The sequence below is a fragment of the Myxine glutinosa genome, chromosome 1 (genome assembly GCF_964187855.1).
Source record: "Myxine glutinosa chromosome 1, kmMyxGlut1.1, whole genome shotgun sequence".
NCBI classification, from domain to species: Eukaryota; Metazoa; Chordata; class Myxini; order Myxiniformes; family Myxinidae; genus Myxine; species Myxine glutinosa.
Genome location: NC_136261.1, coordinates 148948651 through 148967315, shown reverse-complemented (window position 1 = coordinate 148967315; position 18665 = coordinate 148948651). Strand labels below are relative to the sequence as shown.

Below are 18665 nucleotides of genomic sequence, written 5' to 3'. Positions count from 1 at the left end.
TTTTCTTTCAAAATTTGTTTTTGCCAAAAACACTCCCTGGCACTCACTGATGAACCTCTGAAAGTTTGACGAGGATCCGTTGTGCCATCTCTGAGAAAAGCGGCGACACATACACACAGACAGACAAACAGCTCTTACAGCCTAGATCATGCATCGTTAAGTGGGGAGAAAACGACTTGATTAATAAAGAAGCGCAAGACCAAGCAGCACATGTATTTCAAATTAATACTTAGATGGCAGATTATTTATATGGGTCGTGTGGTTACCTCAGTATTGGCTTAAGTATCGTTCATTTCCATCTTATTAAAAACTTGCTCTGTATTGCTCTTGTCTGGGATTCATACATGACATTTGAATGTTAAGCTAGAGATGCCGTTTTGATACAATATTGCAGCAAGAGGTGCTGCATCATAGAGCATGGCAATTTTTGGAGGGAATGCCAGCATGACTGTCTTTTATTTAATTGTGAGAATGTCCAGTCTTTTTCAGCATCTTTCTTATAAAACTACGTTTGATTTTTCACCACATAGTAATATCGATTTTTTTTCCGTACGTTCATGTGTGTTGGGCAAAGTAACCTGTCATTATGAATATTAAATAATTAAGGCTAACTGTTTTATTACCCCGGACATGCAAAGCGAAAAGCAGCGTTCAGCAATTGGTTCACTTTGTCTGTCTGTCCTACAAACGTTAGTTTATGGAATTACTTGATTTCAATTGAATGTTATATTTTTAACACGAATCGGAACACAGAGCTGCCACTTAAAAGTACTGTACTTTGCCTCTGAATTAGTCCAGATAGCGGATGCGTAGAGCATGGAGTGAGATAATGTTTTAAATATTCTGTCTGCCTGTCTGGCAGTCAAACAAAATTGAAAATCATTCCAAACAGGAAACTTACTGTTTTAAAGGACGTCACTTCCTGTAAGATTGAGGACACTGGGTCAGCCTGTCACGGTGCGACAAATGATTTGTTGCCCATTTGGTCTGTGGTGCCCGTGCTGTGTTGTGTCGTGCCCGTGCTGTGTCGTGTCATGTCCGTGCTGTGTCGTGTCGTGCCCATGCTGTGGTGTGTCATGTCTGTGCTGTGTTGTGCCATGTCCGTGCTGTGCTGTGCTGTGCTGTATTTCTTCTGGAGTAATATAACTGATTTATCAGTTAGTATAAAATCCCTGATAAACCATCGATTGAACGGAAAGGCAAAACCTACCAATCTGTTGTGAATATGTGACCAGCATTTTCATCTGCACTGTTAACACTGCCATCTTCACGAACATCATCTTCGTCTGAATCTCTCACATAAGGCTCAAAACGATACGGCAAAAAAATTCCCCCAAAATCGTTTCCATCACTAATTTTGTCTCCGATGGTTTCTTCAAAATCCCACTGATCATTTGAAACATACTGACTACTGAGAACCTTAAGACTTGCTAATGACGGAGGAATCGGTATCAGTACCCGAATCGGAGCTCAAAATGCACTGTTTTTCTATGTAATCTGCCATTTGGATCATAAGTGAGTTAATAGTGTGACGTCACTGGAAAAATCGACACTTTAGGTCTTTTTTGACACTTTGTGATTGGCCAAAAAAATTCAAATAACTATTCGTTTTCAGAATTTTGATTCTTTGAATTTGGGTTCCCCTTTAAGCTTCTTTTTCTATTCCTGCATAATGAATGGAATCAAAGAACGTTGATCGAGGTATACCCACTGCCGTGCGAAGTAAGGAGAAGTTGATGTTTCAGGCAAATAACCTTTCCCCAGAGGAATGGAGGATTTAAACTCTGCTCCTACGAAGGGTTACCTCCCGAAACGTCAGCTCCTTGCTTCCCACGGCGGTTAGCGTACCTCACTCAACATCCTGTTTACTCCATCCATTGTTCTACCTGTCCGCCGACACACACCGCCAAGAACCTTCACAAAATATTTCTCCATTCTGTTGCTGCACAAGATTGACGTGTTAAATAATTGTATGAAAGGGCAGTAAGATCTCGAGAGATCTCGAGCAGTTAGGAACTGTGTACGGAGTGTATAACGTGAGACTATCACATTAATGTGTGGTTAAAAACAGGAAGCTGTGGTGTGCGACTTCCTTATGGGAAGTTAATCTTTGTGGTCACCTCCTGGGTTGCCGTTGCACAAAAAAATATCTGAGACGTAATCCAATGACACAATTAGAAATTCTAATTGGAGGTATTCCAATGACACAATTAGAAATTCTCATTGGAGGTATTCCAATGACACAATTAGAAATTCTCATTGGAGGTATTCCAATGACACAATTAGAAATTCTCATTGGGCGGTATTCCAATGACACAATTAGAAATTCTCATTGGGCGGTATTCCAATCACACAATTAGAAATTCTCTTGGGAGGTATTCCAATGACACAATTAGAAATTCTAATTGGAGGTATTCCAATGACACAATTAGAAATTCTCATTGGAGGTATTCCAATGACACAATTAGAAATTCTCATTGGAGGTATTCCAATGACACAATTAGAAATTCTCATTGGGCGGTATTCCAATGACACAATTCGAAATTCTCATTGGAGGTATTCCAATGACACAATTAGAAATTCTCATTGGGCGGTATTCCAATGACACAATTAGAAATTCTCATTGGAGGTATTCCAATGACACAATTAGAAATTCTCATTGGGCGGTATTCCAATGACACAATTAGAAATTCTCATTGGGCGGTATTCCAATGACACAATTAGAAATTCTCATTGGGCGGTATTCCAATGACACAATTAGAAATTCTCATTGGAGGTATTCCAATGACACAATTAGAAATTCTCATTGGGCGGTATTCCAATCACACAATTAGAAATTCTCATTGGAGGTATTCCAATGACACAATTAGAAATTCTCATTGGAGGTATTCCAATGACACAATTAGAAATTCTCATTGGGAGGTATTCCAATGACACAATCAGAAATTCTCATTGGAGGTATTCCAATGACACAATTAGAAATTCTCATTGGAGGTATTTCGATAACATGAGGTGATTATTCAGCATCAACATAGCAGGCAGTTCTGCTTTGTGAACTCGTTATTTAAAAAAAAAATGAGGCCATTTGCAGCATCAGCTACAAGATGAATCATAAATTGACTTTACTGGAAGTTTTTAGTACAGTGTATTCGTTTAGTAATGTAGGAGTGAATGCAAGTGAATTCAACCATAATGCAGTATCAAGGAACCTTCCCACCAGATCATTTCCCAATCGTTTTATTTTTCGGTAATTATTACCAGGACCTCTTTTTTGTATACAATGCCGAGGCTCATGTAGGAGTTCGAACACAGAACGGATCAGGACGTAACTGAATAATAATAAAAAATCAATATAAAGACAGGGTGGGCTAAACACACCAACAGCAGGCCAAAATAGGAGACTTAGAGAAATAAGAGATGTGGAGAAGAATGAGAGCATGCAGAGGACACAGTGGGGAACAAAATGAATACAGCCACAAACTGTCAATTCACAGGAGTGGAGAGAAGCTGGAAAACCAGAAAGAGGTGGGCCTGGTGAAGATTAATGGGAATGGAAATGATAATGGTTGTGGATGGTGATGATCTGAGATGGTGATGAATAGCTCTCTTGAAGCTCTGGAGGGAAGAATGAGATTAAAGAGAATGAGGAAGTTGGTTCAACAGGTGGGGAAAAAGGAACCAGTGAGTGGATGTGAGTAGTCATTCTGTATTTTGGGAGTTTAACCAGATGGAGGTTACTGGCAGATCACGTATGCCCTGCAGAAACCCGGGGGTGGGGGGAGCACAGCATGGGGGGAGGGAGGGGTGCACAGCATGAAAAGGGCAGAAGGTGCAGGACCAGAAAGGAGGCAGTATAATATTGAGAGACCACTGACATGTCTGCGATGGCGAAGTAATAGGCCCACAGACTCGGCTTCATTGCGGAAGATTCTGATGATCTTGAAAGCCTTGGTTTTTACAGTGTTAAACTGAATCAGGTGTGACAGGGACACCAAACCAGAGTGAAGAGCAGTTCTCCATTAAGCTGTTGATGAAGGCCTTGTTGGTAGATAAAAGTTGAGATGTGCCAAGGAAACACTTTGCAGGGTGGAGGATGCAAAACGTGTGTGTGTATACATACATATATATATATATATATATATATATATATATATATATATATATATATATATATATGTATATATGTGTGTATATATATATATATATATATATATATATATATATATATATATATATATATATATATATATATATATATATATATATATATATATATGTGTGTACCGTAAAATTCGGACTATTAGCCGCAACTTTTTCCCTCAACTTTGACCTCTGCGGCTAAAATAACGATGCGGCTTGTTTATGGAATTTTCATAAACTTGGAGTGAATGAATCCATGATCAGACGTTGGAGAAAGCAGAGGGGCGAACTTTCTCGCTGCAAAAAGTCAACAAAGGCTTTCAGAGGTAGGAAATTCCGATGGCCCGAACTGGAAGACGAACTTGAAGACTGGGTTAACACACAGAGAGTGGATGGTCGGGGTGTTTCTACTGTTCAGATTAGACTCAAAGCAAGATCGATCGCTGCAGAAAAGAAAATAGAAGAATTTCAGGGCGGGCAGTCATGGTGTTTCAGATTTATGAAACGCAAAGGTCTTTCTGTCAGAGCACGAACGACTCTCTGTCAACAACTCCCTCCTGACTTCGAAGAAAAAATCGCAAACTTTCGGAACTACACGCAGGAGAAAATAGCAGAGAACGTCATTGCTCCACAGGACATAATTAATATGGATGAGGTCCCTCTGACCTTTGACCTACCTCTCAATCGGACTGTAAACAAAAAAGGCAACCGTGATTGAATTTGTGCTTTGCGCGCGTCTGACAAGTTTCTGTGGCTGTCGAGTTTCTCACTTTTTGTGGTTAATAAATGGTTGCGGCTTATAAACCAGTGCGGCTTGTGTGTGTTTAAATTCCAGTTTTAAAAAAAAATTAGGGGATGCGGCTTATATAACGATGCGCTCAATAGTCCGAAATTTACGGTATATATATATATATTGTTACAGACGCGGGTTTTAGATGTTATATTGACCGAGCGGTGGTGTATTTAACCGCGTCCGAACAGTTACTCCCCGATTAAAACCCGATTCCACCCGACGTTGACCAGATCGCCCCACAGAGATTCAATCGGGAAATCTCTAAAGCGACCGAAAGAGAATGAAAAAGAAGAAGAAGAAGAATACGGAGGAAGAACAGATTTTATTATACACACACAAGCAATGGATGGAAGAAGCAGTAACACAGCGAATCCTTAACTTACACTATTCATTTTTACTTAGCCCCAAGACAAACGAGCAGGACAGGACGTTCACACTTACACAGGGGATAATGCAGGCAGGTAAGGCTTGAGAGGGAGGCAAGGTCGGGAGGCCGCCGTTCGCAATTCCTCGCGGTTTTGGCGGGAAACCCTCCGTCGTGTATCCGCTGTGGTCGACGGCACGCGCTGGTTCGGCACACCTGCTCCTCTCTTGGGGTGGAGCCGTCTCCCTCCTTTCAGCGCGTCTCTCCAAAGCTGGTCTCCTTGCCGAGTACCTCTCCTCTTTGGCTTGGAGCGTTTCGCATCTCACCGCCTCTCTTTGGTGCAGCCTCTTTGCTCCTCTCCCAGGGTCATCATCTCAAAGCAGTCCCTTGCAGTCGCTTTTATCACCTCGAGCGAAATCAAGCCGCCGACTCCGAGGGCACGCCTACCGGGTCACTCACCGCGGTGTTGATTGGCTGTTAGGGTTGGTTCACTCCTTCCCTCTTATGACGAGGTGGAGACACGCCTTTCTTCCCCAACCTTACCTCGTGGCCAATGGTGGTTTGAAGAAAACCGGCCAAAATGCGGAAGGCAATTGGAAGGGAGGTTTTGGGGAAATTGGAAGGGCCTACGCTTATTTTGTTTGATACAATGCAAAGTCAATCTAGTGGGAAAACACATACTTAGCCTACATGGAATAAGGAAATACACTATTTAAAAGATATATCGTGACCTGCGTGTACGTTTCATGCAATTAACTAGGACGCTGACTGCGACCATTATTTACATTACAGGGTGGTACCGTACGTTTGTAACGTTCACATTGTAACGTTTCCACATTCGTTACAATATATATATGTGTATATATATATATATATATATATGTGTATATATATATATATATATATATATATATATATATATATATATGTGTATATATATATATATGTATATATTGTTACTGATCGCGGTTTAGATGGTATGATGGGCCGAGCGGATGGTCCAACCGCGACCGTTACAGGATCCCCGACTCAGCCGATTCACCCAGAACTTTGGCCGTATCGCACCGCAGCTGCCCAATCTGGGAAAAGACTAAAACGACGAAATGCAAAGAGGAAAAGGAATAAGACGAGAAGACGGACAGAAGAGTAATTGGATTTATTGTACACACACAAGCAAAAAGGAGCAATCAAGTTTATTTACAACACATAAGACGCAGGTGACACAGTGCAAATACTAGCTTATACAGACTTAATTAACCCAGGGACAGAACAAATAAAACAAACTCACGTACACAAGAAGGGTGGAAAGGCAGGAGGTGGATGGCTGGAGGGAGAGGAAGGTCCAAGGGGGTCCTGCAGCACGATCGGCGCGTTTAGCAGCCGCCGTTCCTTTGCGGCCCTGCTCAAAACCGCCGTTCAGGCCCCAAGCTGCTGTTGTGGCTGCTGTGGACGTCGCGTGCTTTCCCAGGACTTGTCCGACTCGTCTGGTCCAAACCCTCAACTCTTTCTTGGTCCACTCACTCTTTACCACCGACTCCTCACCACAACCAACGCAACCACTGACCACCACCACCGATTCCTCACCGCAACCAACGCAACCAACTGACCACCGACTCCACTGACTGACTCTACTGACTGACTCTCTCACGCCACTTGCGCGCGCCTTTATAGCGCCTCTAGCGATCAAGCCGCCGGCCTTCAGGACACGCCCATCGGTGTGCTCACCTCGGCCCTGATTGGTCATGCGACCCTCTGGCTCCCCCCTTGATGACGACGGGCGGGCACTTGTTCAATGGTGGTTTTGGAGGGGAGGTAATTGGCAATCGAGGCTCGGCAATGACGAAAGGGGATGTGAAGGAAATGGGGATTTTGGGGATGGGAATGAAAGGGGATCTATTCTCTTTCACTGGTGCAATGGAGTACTTCAATTAATGGGAGACACAGCCTTACTCTAAAACACAGAATAAGAGATAACTATCAAACAGGGGTATTCTATTATTTGGCTGACGTGTATGCTTGTGGACTAATTATGGGATGCCCTTTCACCTTTACACAGCTCCGGAGGTAGGGGGGCGCAGAATAAACAATAATAATAATAATACAGCACACAATCAAAAAAATATACAGTCCTCATATCCGCAACACTGCACCCTCCTCCTCTTAGGCACGTCCCGGGCCTACAACTTTTATTTAGTGTGACACGTAGGTGTAGTTCCCTCTACTTTTAACCTGACCCTGAGTGCGACAGTTTTAAAACATAAATAAATGTGTCCCGCTGCTCCATTGCACCCTGCCTAACAGACTTACGCCCACAGTTAACCGAATTGCGGAATGGTCTTCAAACTATACACTGACGGTGGGGAGCATTATTTACAATGACGCTATTTTTATTTACAAAACTAACCCAGGACCTGTGATTGTTCTTTCTGGGGGGGAGACAGTCTGCTCTGCATCAATGCACCATTAAAGCACCTAAAAACGCACCAATACACACCCAAGCACCAATCGGTGCAGTCACCATAGTTCATCAGTGTTCAATCAAAATAAAATCAACAACCCCTAACCCTGCAGGTGATCTCTTGCTCTTCGGCTCCCTCTGCTGGTAATTATTATTTGTTCTTCCAGATGTTGTCATTCTTTCATTTCCTTACTGGTGGCCTATTTGCAATAAAGTGTGCCCAATGTGTCCTTTTTATTTTCTTTTATTTATGGCCCACAGGGCTGACTACGTGTGGTTCACCTGTGGGGCATCGGTGCCCTGTGGCCAAGGTCCGCCAGCAAGATTTCGGGCCCTCATGGCCGGTTCCAGCAGAGGGGCCATGCCCCCAACCCATGGGGTCCATAAGTGGTGCTCGGCCACAGGCATGTGGTCCATAATGTGGTGCATCGATGCAGACAGCTGGTTCTGGGAATTTCGGGCGCACAATGGCCGACCCACGCACGCTCCCCTCGGCGCCCAATGGCGCACAGGTCATGTGGGAGACAAAAAGAGACAATTGAACGAGGGGTAAGGTCACAAGGGTACACATCAATAAGGCAATGCAAGGCGAAATGCGTACGGAGAGCGAAATGAGAAAGCTCGTCCCTACCGTACGTCACCCCCCCCCCCCTGTCACCTACACTACCCTTGCCCTTACCCCATATTTACAAAATCTACACATTTACAAATTCATCGCTAATGTCTCGTCTCCCCATATTTCTTCTACACCAAATTCGTCTCCACAATCCCTCTACTTCAAAATTTGCCATCTCCCAATTCATCATCAATCCTCATAAGGAGGAAGAGATGGAACCTCAAGCACAATGTCACACCCACGTCATGATGCGTCTCACAATCCAAACATTTGCACAGTAAAAAATAATCAAAACATGGCATGGTGTGGAGTACCTGTCACCTCAGGTGAGTGGATGCAGATGGTGCGAGGAGACTCCAATCCTAACTATCCTCGAAATGACCTTAACACACTTTACACTACCCGGGGTCTTTCCCTGCCAATCCATTGGCCAACTTACACTATGGGTTCTAAAAACCAATTCCCATTGACCAAACTGTGGTGCTTCTCAATTTGGGGTCTCACTCCCCCGATTCATCTCCCGGTGCCCTCGCACAATTTCTGGGCTGCGACGTGTAGCTCTCCCAGCAGATCTACCCACCTGCACACCTCCACCACTGTAGTTGCCACCCGAGCTTACCTAGCTCCTCACCCTAACCTAACTAACTGGGGAAGACCCCTCCTGGCTCTGTCACCCCACTCGGTGCCCTCTGGCACTGGGCTACCCGGGTCCGTCCTCCGGATCCTCGGGCCCCATCCACAACTACTACCGGCTCCCAGAGCCCACCTGCGGCCTCACCTGGCCGACATCCTCACAGTGGTGGAGTGCCCAAACCAACTACACACACTAACAGGCTACACGCCCAGCCATTTCCACAACACTAATGCACCCATCCAACCATCATTCTTCCACTCGCACCACAGATGCCAATATCCAACCACAATTTACCTGTACCCTCTACCTAACACTTACACTACCCGCCCCGGGTATCCGTGATGGGGGTCCACTCTTCCCCCATTCACACCTTCGCACCATCCACTCCACTGCACAATTTCCACCATACTCACTCCACGACCATCCATTCCAATACTCCATACCATTTATTCCATACACCTGTCCTCCATTCACCTGTCGTTGCACACCTGTGCAATCATACCTGGTGCCACCTGCACCCTCCTCCTCTTCCTGGACCAGTTGGTCAACACAACACACATCACCATCACTCACTCATACACTGCTCCACACACCTGTTCAGTTGCACACCTGTGCAATCACACCTGTTCAATTCTCAAACACACGGCATCATCTCATCTAACTACTCCCCTCTGAAACTTGCGCTTCCCAGTCGTCCCTTTAAACTATTGCGCTCCCACGTCATTATCATCCACTCTAATCTACCTGCGTCCCCAACTACAGGTATCAGTCACTAACTAATCTTAACGTTACCTAATGTCATCTTCTAGGTCCCTACACACGATATCCTAACCCACCCGGGCTAGTTTTCACCGCCATCAACCCCATAAGCTAGTGCTCCTTTGCCCCCCCTTCTGTGAGGGATGGTGGATTTGCCATCCCACCACATCGGGGAGGTCCTACTATCAATTTCGTTCGTCCAAATCCAACAAATCAAAAATTTTCCATTTACTGCCAATTCTACCCACTATTATAAATTTCGTATCAAATCACGATCACTATCACTATCACCCGTCTACTTATTAGATCCTCTCGGTGCGCCAATTCCCTTCCAAAGCTCGGCTTCGTACAGCCGAGCAATGAACGCGGGTTCTTTGGTGCCGGTGGCTGGATACGTCCCGCATTCGTGGCAGGGACGGGGGCTTACCCGGGCCGAGATCCCCCGCACCACCTCGGCGTGGAGCCATCCAATGTCCCGATCTCGACCTGCCGGCACGTCTCAATAGAAAGTGGTCGCCATGACGACCCTTCCTATCGAGCTGCCCGCTCCGCCTAGTTGAGCACGGACGCGGCCGTTCCAAGCGAGGCCCAGCGTGGATCGCGTACGGCGGTCCTTTCGAACCCGCCGTGGCTCGGATCCCCGCTGGTTCTCGCGGCACGCGAAGCCCGGCACGCACCGAGGGCCCGATTCGGCTATAAGTCGCTCTAACCGCTAACCCGGTTACCGTCGATGCCTCACCTGCATGCTTACAAGCATACGCTACCCCTTTCTTGCTCATACCTCCAGCTGTTCCCATGCTCCTCGTACCTTTCCTTACACACCCAGGTACACTCATTCCACTCACAGACTTGGTCACACACCTGACCACCGAACACCTTGGCACACATTCGGCGCTCGCACACCTCACCAACACACCTCTTCGCGCCCCCTCCTCGGTCACCTCCTCTGTGACCATCACAGGTGTGCATTCACTCGCACACCCAACCACGTGCCTCACGACCAACTCAAGTGTGCATTCCCACACACGCTCTACCATTCCAGGTGTGCATCCTTCCATGCCAGGTGTACATCCGCGCTCACCTCTCACAACCAACTCACGCTCCTTGTCACTCTCACTACTTTCACCTCCATTCTTGACAGCGCACTCACCCTTACTTTCGACAGCGCAATCTTTTCTCATGCACCTGTCCGTTACACACCTTTCTCGCGCACACTCTTGCGCACACTCTCCCGTTACACCCTCTGTAACACTCACCACAACCGTACACTTTCTTGTTACTTCCTCTGTAACACTCACCACAGGTGTACACTCTCTCGTTACTTCCTCCGTAACACTCACCACAGGTGTACACTCTTTTGTTACTTCCTCCGTAACACTCACCACACCGCGCTTCCATGTACCCCCTTGCACACGCGCTTCGACCAACTCATTCTTGACGGCACACTCACTCCTCAGCGTGCACTTTTTCCTCACACACCCCATGGTCGGACATTCTCGCACACCTCTTTCTTCACACACCAGACCTGTCGCACACTTCACCAACGGCCTTTCACGAACACCCGGATCCAAACCAATCCCCAAGCCGACTGAAGCTTTCCTTACATCATGTACATTTCCGATTATATCGCCACTCACCTTGGCACCTCGTCTCCGCACCTCTTTTGCCACCTGCAAACTCTTTATTTGGTTAGTGAGCATCACATTATGAGTTGAGCACCGACCTTGCACATATTCCATCACCTCCTCCTGGATTTCTCTTTTAGTTTCTGTCCGTCTCTTCTTAATTTCACTCACCTCTTCTTCCACTTCCTCTAATTTTTGCTTCACCTCTTCTATTTCCCGGTGCGTCTCCTCAAGTTCGTCCTCTAAGGCTACCGTGACCGTCTCTATGTGCATCCTCACCTGCCGGTCCTTTGTCTCCATTATCTCTGTCACCTCGTCCACCCTCATTGTCAGTTCCTCACGTACCATCTGGCATTGCCTCTGTGTCGCTATTAATTCGTTTTTAATTTCTTTTTGTGTCGCCTTTAACCCTCCTAGTACCGCAGTGTTCTTCTGAACCTGCTCCACTAACTCCGTTTGTCCCTGTGTCAGCTGTTCCACCTCCTCCGTCAGATCTTCTATTCCCCCTTGTAACTTTGCCGTCCCATTTCTCACCTCTTTCTCCATACGCTTCTCACCTCGCTTTACCTTCTCGCGTAGCCCCGAGACCTCCTCACTCACACCTCGTCGTATCCCCTCCTTCATCTGCTCCATCTCTTTTGTAGATGCCACCCTCATCTGTCCCAATTCATCCCTCTGAGCATCCAGTTTACTTTCTAACCCGATTTGCACCTCCTCTATCTGGTTCCCCATTCGTTTGATTTCCCGGGCAGATTGTTCCCCTATCTCCCGCAATTTGCCTTCCATGCTATTTTCTAGCCCCATTAACCCATTTTTAATCCCCTCTATCTGATTCTCCTGGGCAGCCATTCTATTTTCCACCCCCGTTAACCCATGTTTCATCCCTTCAAATTTCTTGTCTAATTCCCCGATTTGGGCATTGGTACCCCTCGCTTCGTCCCTCATTGCCCCCATTTGGCCCCCCAATCGCTCACCCTGAGCTTCCATCCGGTTCCCCATTACCCCCATTGGCCCCCCATCCTATCCATTTTTGCATTCAGTTGGGTCAAGAATAATCTGAGGTCAAACCCAGTTTGCCCAGCGTCCCCAGCCGCCACCACGGGCTCGCCCTCCACTGCGCCGCTATTTTGGGACCCTTCAACCACGTGCGCGAGCACGCCATTTTGTGCACCTGATACCCCCTCAACCACATTGCCAATGTTCTCCTCCTCTCCTTCCTCCACATACATTTCCCCGAGGTCCTGGGTCGATTCTACCCCGTTTATCTATCCCACCGGCATCCCGTCGCCTTGACCAGCCATGGCGCGATTTCAAAATTCGGGTTTTGTAAAACAAAAGCAATTTCGGTATTTTGTAATTTTGAGCGCGTTAAGCACGCTTCGGGTCCAATCCCACTTCCCGACACCAATTGTTACTGATCGCGGTTTAGATGGTATGATGGGCCGAGCGGATGGTCCAACCGCGACCGTTACAGGATCCCCGACTCACCCGATTCATCCAGAACTTTGGCCGTATCGCATCGCAGCTGCCCAATCTGGGAAAAGACTAAAACGACGAAATGCAAAGAGGAAAAGGAATAAGACGAGAAGACGGACAGAAGAGTAATTGGATTTATTGTACACACACAAGCAAAAAGGAGCAATCAAGTTTATTTACAACACATAAGACGCAGGTGACACAGTGCAAATACTAGCTTATACAGACTTAATTAACCCAGGGACAGAACAAACAAAACAAACTCACGTACACAAGAAGGGTGGAAAGGCAGGAGGTGGATGGCTGGAGGGAGAGGAAGGTCCAAAGGGGTCCTGCAGCACGATCGGTGCGTTTAGCAGCCGCCGTTCCTTTGCGGCCCTGCTCAAAACCGCCGTTCAGACCCCAAGCTGCTGTTGTGGCTGCTGTGGACGTCGCGTGCTTTCCCAGGACTTGTCCGACTCGTCTGGTCCAAACCCTCAACTCTTTCTTGGTCCACTCACTCTTTACCACCGACTCCTCACCACAACCAACGCAACCACTGACCACCACCACCGATTCCTCACCGCAACCAACGCAACCAACTGACCACCGACTCCACTGACTGACTCTACTGACTGACTCTCTCACGCCACTTGCGCGCGCCTTTATATAGCGCCTCTAGCGATCAAGCCGCCGGCCTTCAGGACACGCCCATCGGTGTGCTCACCTCGGCCCTGATTGGTCATGCGACCCTCTGGCTCCCCCCTTGATGACGACGGGCGGGCACTTGTTCAATGGTGGTTTTGGAGGGGAGGTAATTGGCAATCGAGGCTCGGCAATGACGAAAGGGGATGTGAAGGAAATGGGGATTTTGGGGATGGGAATGAAAGGGGATCTATTCTCTTTCACTGGTGCAATGGAGTACTTCAATTAATGGGAGACACAGCCTTACTCTAAAACACAGAATAAGAGATAACTATCAAACAGGGGTATTCTATTATTTGGCTGACGTGTATGCTTGTGGACTAATTATGGGATGCCCTTTCACCTTTACACAGCTCCGGAGGTAGGGGGGCGCAGAATAAACAATAATAATAATAATACAGCACACAATCAAAAAAATATACAGTCCTCATATCCGCAACAATATATATGTATATATATATACACAAAGAATTAAGTTAAGCACCCCCCCCGTTTTTTACAACCTCGCACATTACAAGTTTGTTGTCGTCAAAACAGTGTAATATACCCATGATATTGCTATATTTTCTGGAGAAGTGATATTATGGTCACATAAAAACATAACAATCATGCCGTTTTCAATATTTTATTCTGAATAATTTAAGGTGAAATTTTTTGGGAATTTTAGGCATATTTTCACCTCAATTTAAGTATGGAGCTATAGGTCCATCACGGACAGTGTGGATGACGTTTATGTTTTCTAACGTACAGTCATTGTTCTGAGAAGACCTCTAGCGATCTTTGCGTCAATAACGTGTGTAGGACCCACGTGATCGGATCACTGACTCAACCAATCACTTTTTTTCACTTTGATCACTCAATTTCATCAATGGATAATTGCTAATGTCATACCAATCATTATTTGATCTCACATACCTTAGAATATATGCCAATGTATACATATACACAAAGAATATATATTAGGGGGTGCTTACCTTAATTCGTTGTGTAGGGGTGCTTAACTTAATTCTTTGTGTATATATGTATATATATATATGTATATATTGTTACGGACGCGGTTTAGATGTTATTTACCGAGTGGTGGTATTGCCGCGACCGAACAGTTATTCCCCGACTAGACCCCGATTCCACCCAGACGTTGACCAAATCGCGTTATGCCAAATCAATGAAGGAAAGGACGCGACGACTGTGAAAGAGGAAACGACGCAAGGGGTACAGTTCTCAAGACCTCCGGAGGAGGGTATAATTACAGTGGTGGAGAAAAGGGGGTAGATTACACGGCAGAGTGAGGTAAAAGACACAGAAGAGATGGGCACTTAAATACAATCTTATCTATCCCAGACAGACCACAGACAAACGGAACAAGGCTGACTTACACAGGGATTGATGGCAGGGAGGGACAGGTAGTTCGATGGCACAAGGTGCACCTTGGCCCGGGGACAGGATAAAGCACGGTCCAGTCCAGAAGATGCGGGGAGGCCTCACAGCGCTCGGAGGGTACGTCTTGCTTGCTCCAAGCTCAGCGCGCATCTGACGTCACCTCCCTCTTCCTGCGCATGCTCAGCGGGGAGTGACACGCCCTTGGCTGGTTGGCTCCGCCCCCCTGGGGCCGGTCCGCTGCTTCCATTGGGTGTGGGGGTTACCGGGCTCCGCCCTTGACGAGGAGCTGACAGGGAGCCCCTATTTGGTAACCCCGTCGAGCACATGTTCGATGGCGGCTCGTTGGGAAGGCCTCGTGCCCTCCCAACACCCCCTACCAACCAAGCCGGAGTGAGGACGCACACTCCCTGTGCACGCCGCTGCCGTTGCTGTTGTTGTTGTTGTTGTTGCTGAACCGTGAGGAAGAGCTGCGGGGAGGTATTGGGAGGTCCTAAACTTCCTAACGGTGCCATACAATCACATTCTGGTGCAACGAAGGGTCAGAATTAATGGAAACGAGTCCTTAACTGACATAGACTAAGAATAACTAGCAAGATGTCCTATAGTTGTCTTACATGAGATGCGGTGAACCTGGGCACGACATTTAATGGGGGAAATAGAGGGAGGTCGGGTCTACAGAGTGTTGTTTACAGAAAATGGGACTAGGGAATGGGGGATTGGGGATAGTTGGGAAGTATTGAGGAAATAGGGGAATATTTACAAGCGGATATGGATGGATGCAAATCCCATATCCGCAACATTGCACCCTTCTCTACCTCGGGGCAACCCGACCCGATAAATTTTTACCTACTTTAGTGTGGCACTCAGATGTTGTTCCCTCTACTATTAACTTAACCCTGAGTGCGACAGTTTTACAGATGTTCACAAATGAGTAAATATGTCCCCCTGCGACGTTGCACCCTTCTCCTAACAGAAACACACCCACAGGATAACCGAATCGTGGAAAGCATCCTCAAACTAAACATGCAGCCGGTAGGGAGCATTATTTATACAAGACTACACTGATATTTACACTACGATCCAGGACCTGTTCTTTGAGGAACACATGCAGATGTTATGCATAGGGAGAGCACGCATGCCAGCATCGATACACCAACCCACGAGTGCCCTGTGGCCCTACGGCCTTTAATAATGTGCAGAGCACCCCGTCCAAGCACCAAAAGCACCACCCCATTACGCACAGTCAGCACCATCCGGTGCACCAATAAAGTGTTCAATAAAAATGCACAATTAAGTGTCCACGGTCACCGGTGGTGTCGCAGCCGGCCGATGTTCTGCCGCTGGTCTTGCCTTCATGGAGTGCACTTGGCCTTCTGGCTTCTTTAGAAATAAAGAAAGGCGCCAACCGCGTCCATTTCTGAATTGTGGCCGTCAGGGGGGCCAACTAAAAGTGGTTCACCTGTATGGCATAGGTGCCACGTTGACCCAGAGGTCCATCCACGGGTGGTGCTTGACCGCAAAAGAACTGCGGTCCATTGTGGGCGGCCACAAAAATTGCGGTCCATATGGTGTATCGATCCAGGCAGCAAGCAGCGGGAGTACAGGCCCACAACTGCAGAGCCAGCACCTCTCTCTCCTCTCTCTCTGCCCCAAAGCCAGATCCTCGGAGGTGGGAGACAAAAGAAGACAAGTGAGTATGGTGGTAAGGGCGCAAAAGTGCACGCAATACAAGGTAATGCACACTGGGGGCACATGGGAACCAGGTGAGACAGGTACGTTCCTACCGTACGCCCCCCCCCCCCCCCCACCAGGTAACCTACATTGCCCCTCCCTTACCCCTTACTGTATCCACAAAACACAACACTACCCATAAACATCTACTTTACACATCAACAAACGTCCCTACTGTCTTCCCCGTTCCTCCCATAAACCAAATTCGTCTTCTCTCCCTCCTAACCAATCAAATTTGCCATTTCCAACTCTCATCAAAATCTGCCATCTCCAATTCATCATCAGTCCCTCCTAAGGAGGGAGAGATGGAATCACCCCAATGTCTTATCCACGTCGTGATGCGTCTCACAAATCCAAACAGCAATTCTCATTTCCTGCAACACAAAACAAAGAAAACACAGGTGTGGAGTCATCATCATCACCTCAGGTAAGTGGCTGCGTATGGTGCGACAGGTTCATCAATCCTAACTATTTCCTAAATGACTTTAACAACTTGACATTACCCGGGGTCTTTCTCCTGCCAAACCATTGGCCCTCATTACTCTATGTGGTTCGAAGAACCAAAATCCCATTGACCATCTGTGGTGCACACCATCAATTTGGGTCTCACTCCCCGATTCAACACTCGGTGCCCCCGCACAATTTCGGTGGCTGGGTCGTGTGACGCTCCCAGCTGGTCCGCCCACCTGCACACCTCCACCACTGTTGTTGCCTACCGAGCTCACCTGCTCCTCACCCTAACCTAACTAACTGGGGAAGGCCCTCTCGCACTCTCACCCCCTCAGTGCCCTCTCTGGCACGGGCTGCCCGATCCACACCCGGGATCCTCAGGCACCCACTGACACTAACGGCTCCCAGAGCCCACCTGCGGCCTCACCTGGCCGACATCTAACAGTGGCGGAGTGCCCAACCATTCACACTCATACTAACAGGCCACACGACCAGCCAATTTCACCACACCAATGCACCCATCCACAATACCATTCTGCAACCGCACCACAAATGCCAATATCCAACCACAATTTACCTATACCTTCTAACTATTCTTTAAACTACCCTCCCTGGGTACTCGTGAAAAGGGGTCCACTCTTCCCCCATCCACACCTTCGCACCATGCACACCACTCCGTACCACTTACTCCAACTCTCTCCACACCACTCATTCTCTGCTCCATATATTCCACACACCTGTACTTGCACACCTGTGCTCTCATACTTGGTGCCGCCTGCACCCTTCTCTCCCCCAAAGCTCCTTCAATCATTCAATACAATGCACAACCACAATCGTTCCTCATGCACTGCTCCATACACTTCCACGCTCAAAACCATTCACAATCACCTTCTCAAGCATTGCCTAGCAATTCCTCATTACACCAAGCCCGAGAGGCACCCATCGGCTGCACCACGGATGCACCCATCGGCTGCACCACGGACGCACCCACAGGCTGCACCACGGACACACGCACCGGCAGCACCACGGACACACACCGACTGCACCACGGACACACGCACCGGCGGCACCATGGACAAACCCATCGGCTGCACCACGGACACGCACACCGGCGGCAGCACGGACACACCCACCGGCTGCACCACGGACACGCGCACCGGCGGCACCATGAACACACCCATCAGCTGCACCACGGACATGCGCACCGGCGGCACCATGGACACACCCACCGGCTGCACCACGGACACACGCACCGGCGGCACCATGGACAAACCCATCGGCTGCACCATGGACACGCGCACCGGCGGCACCACGGACACACCCACCGGCTGCACCACGGACACACGCACCGGCGGCACCATGGTCACACCCATCGGCTGCACCACGGACACGCGCACCGGCGGCACCACGGACACACCCACCGGCTGCACCACGGACACACGCACCGGTGGCACTATGGACAAACCCATCGGCTGCACCACGGACACGCGCACCGACGGCACCACGGACACACCCACCAGCTGCACCACGGACACACGCACCGGCGGCACCATGG

General features: G+C 47.9%; 1 protein-coding gene across 5 annotated transcripts in view; it reads left to right on the top strand.

Moving 5' to 3' along the window:
* The window catches only part of SMPD2 (sphingomyelin phosphodiesterase 2), a 612478-nt gene that overhangs the window by 516777 nt on the left and 77036 nt on the right, over positions 1-18665 (top strand). The gene's annotated exons all lie outside the window — the stretch shown is intronic.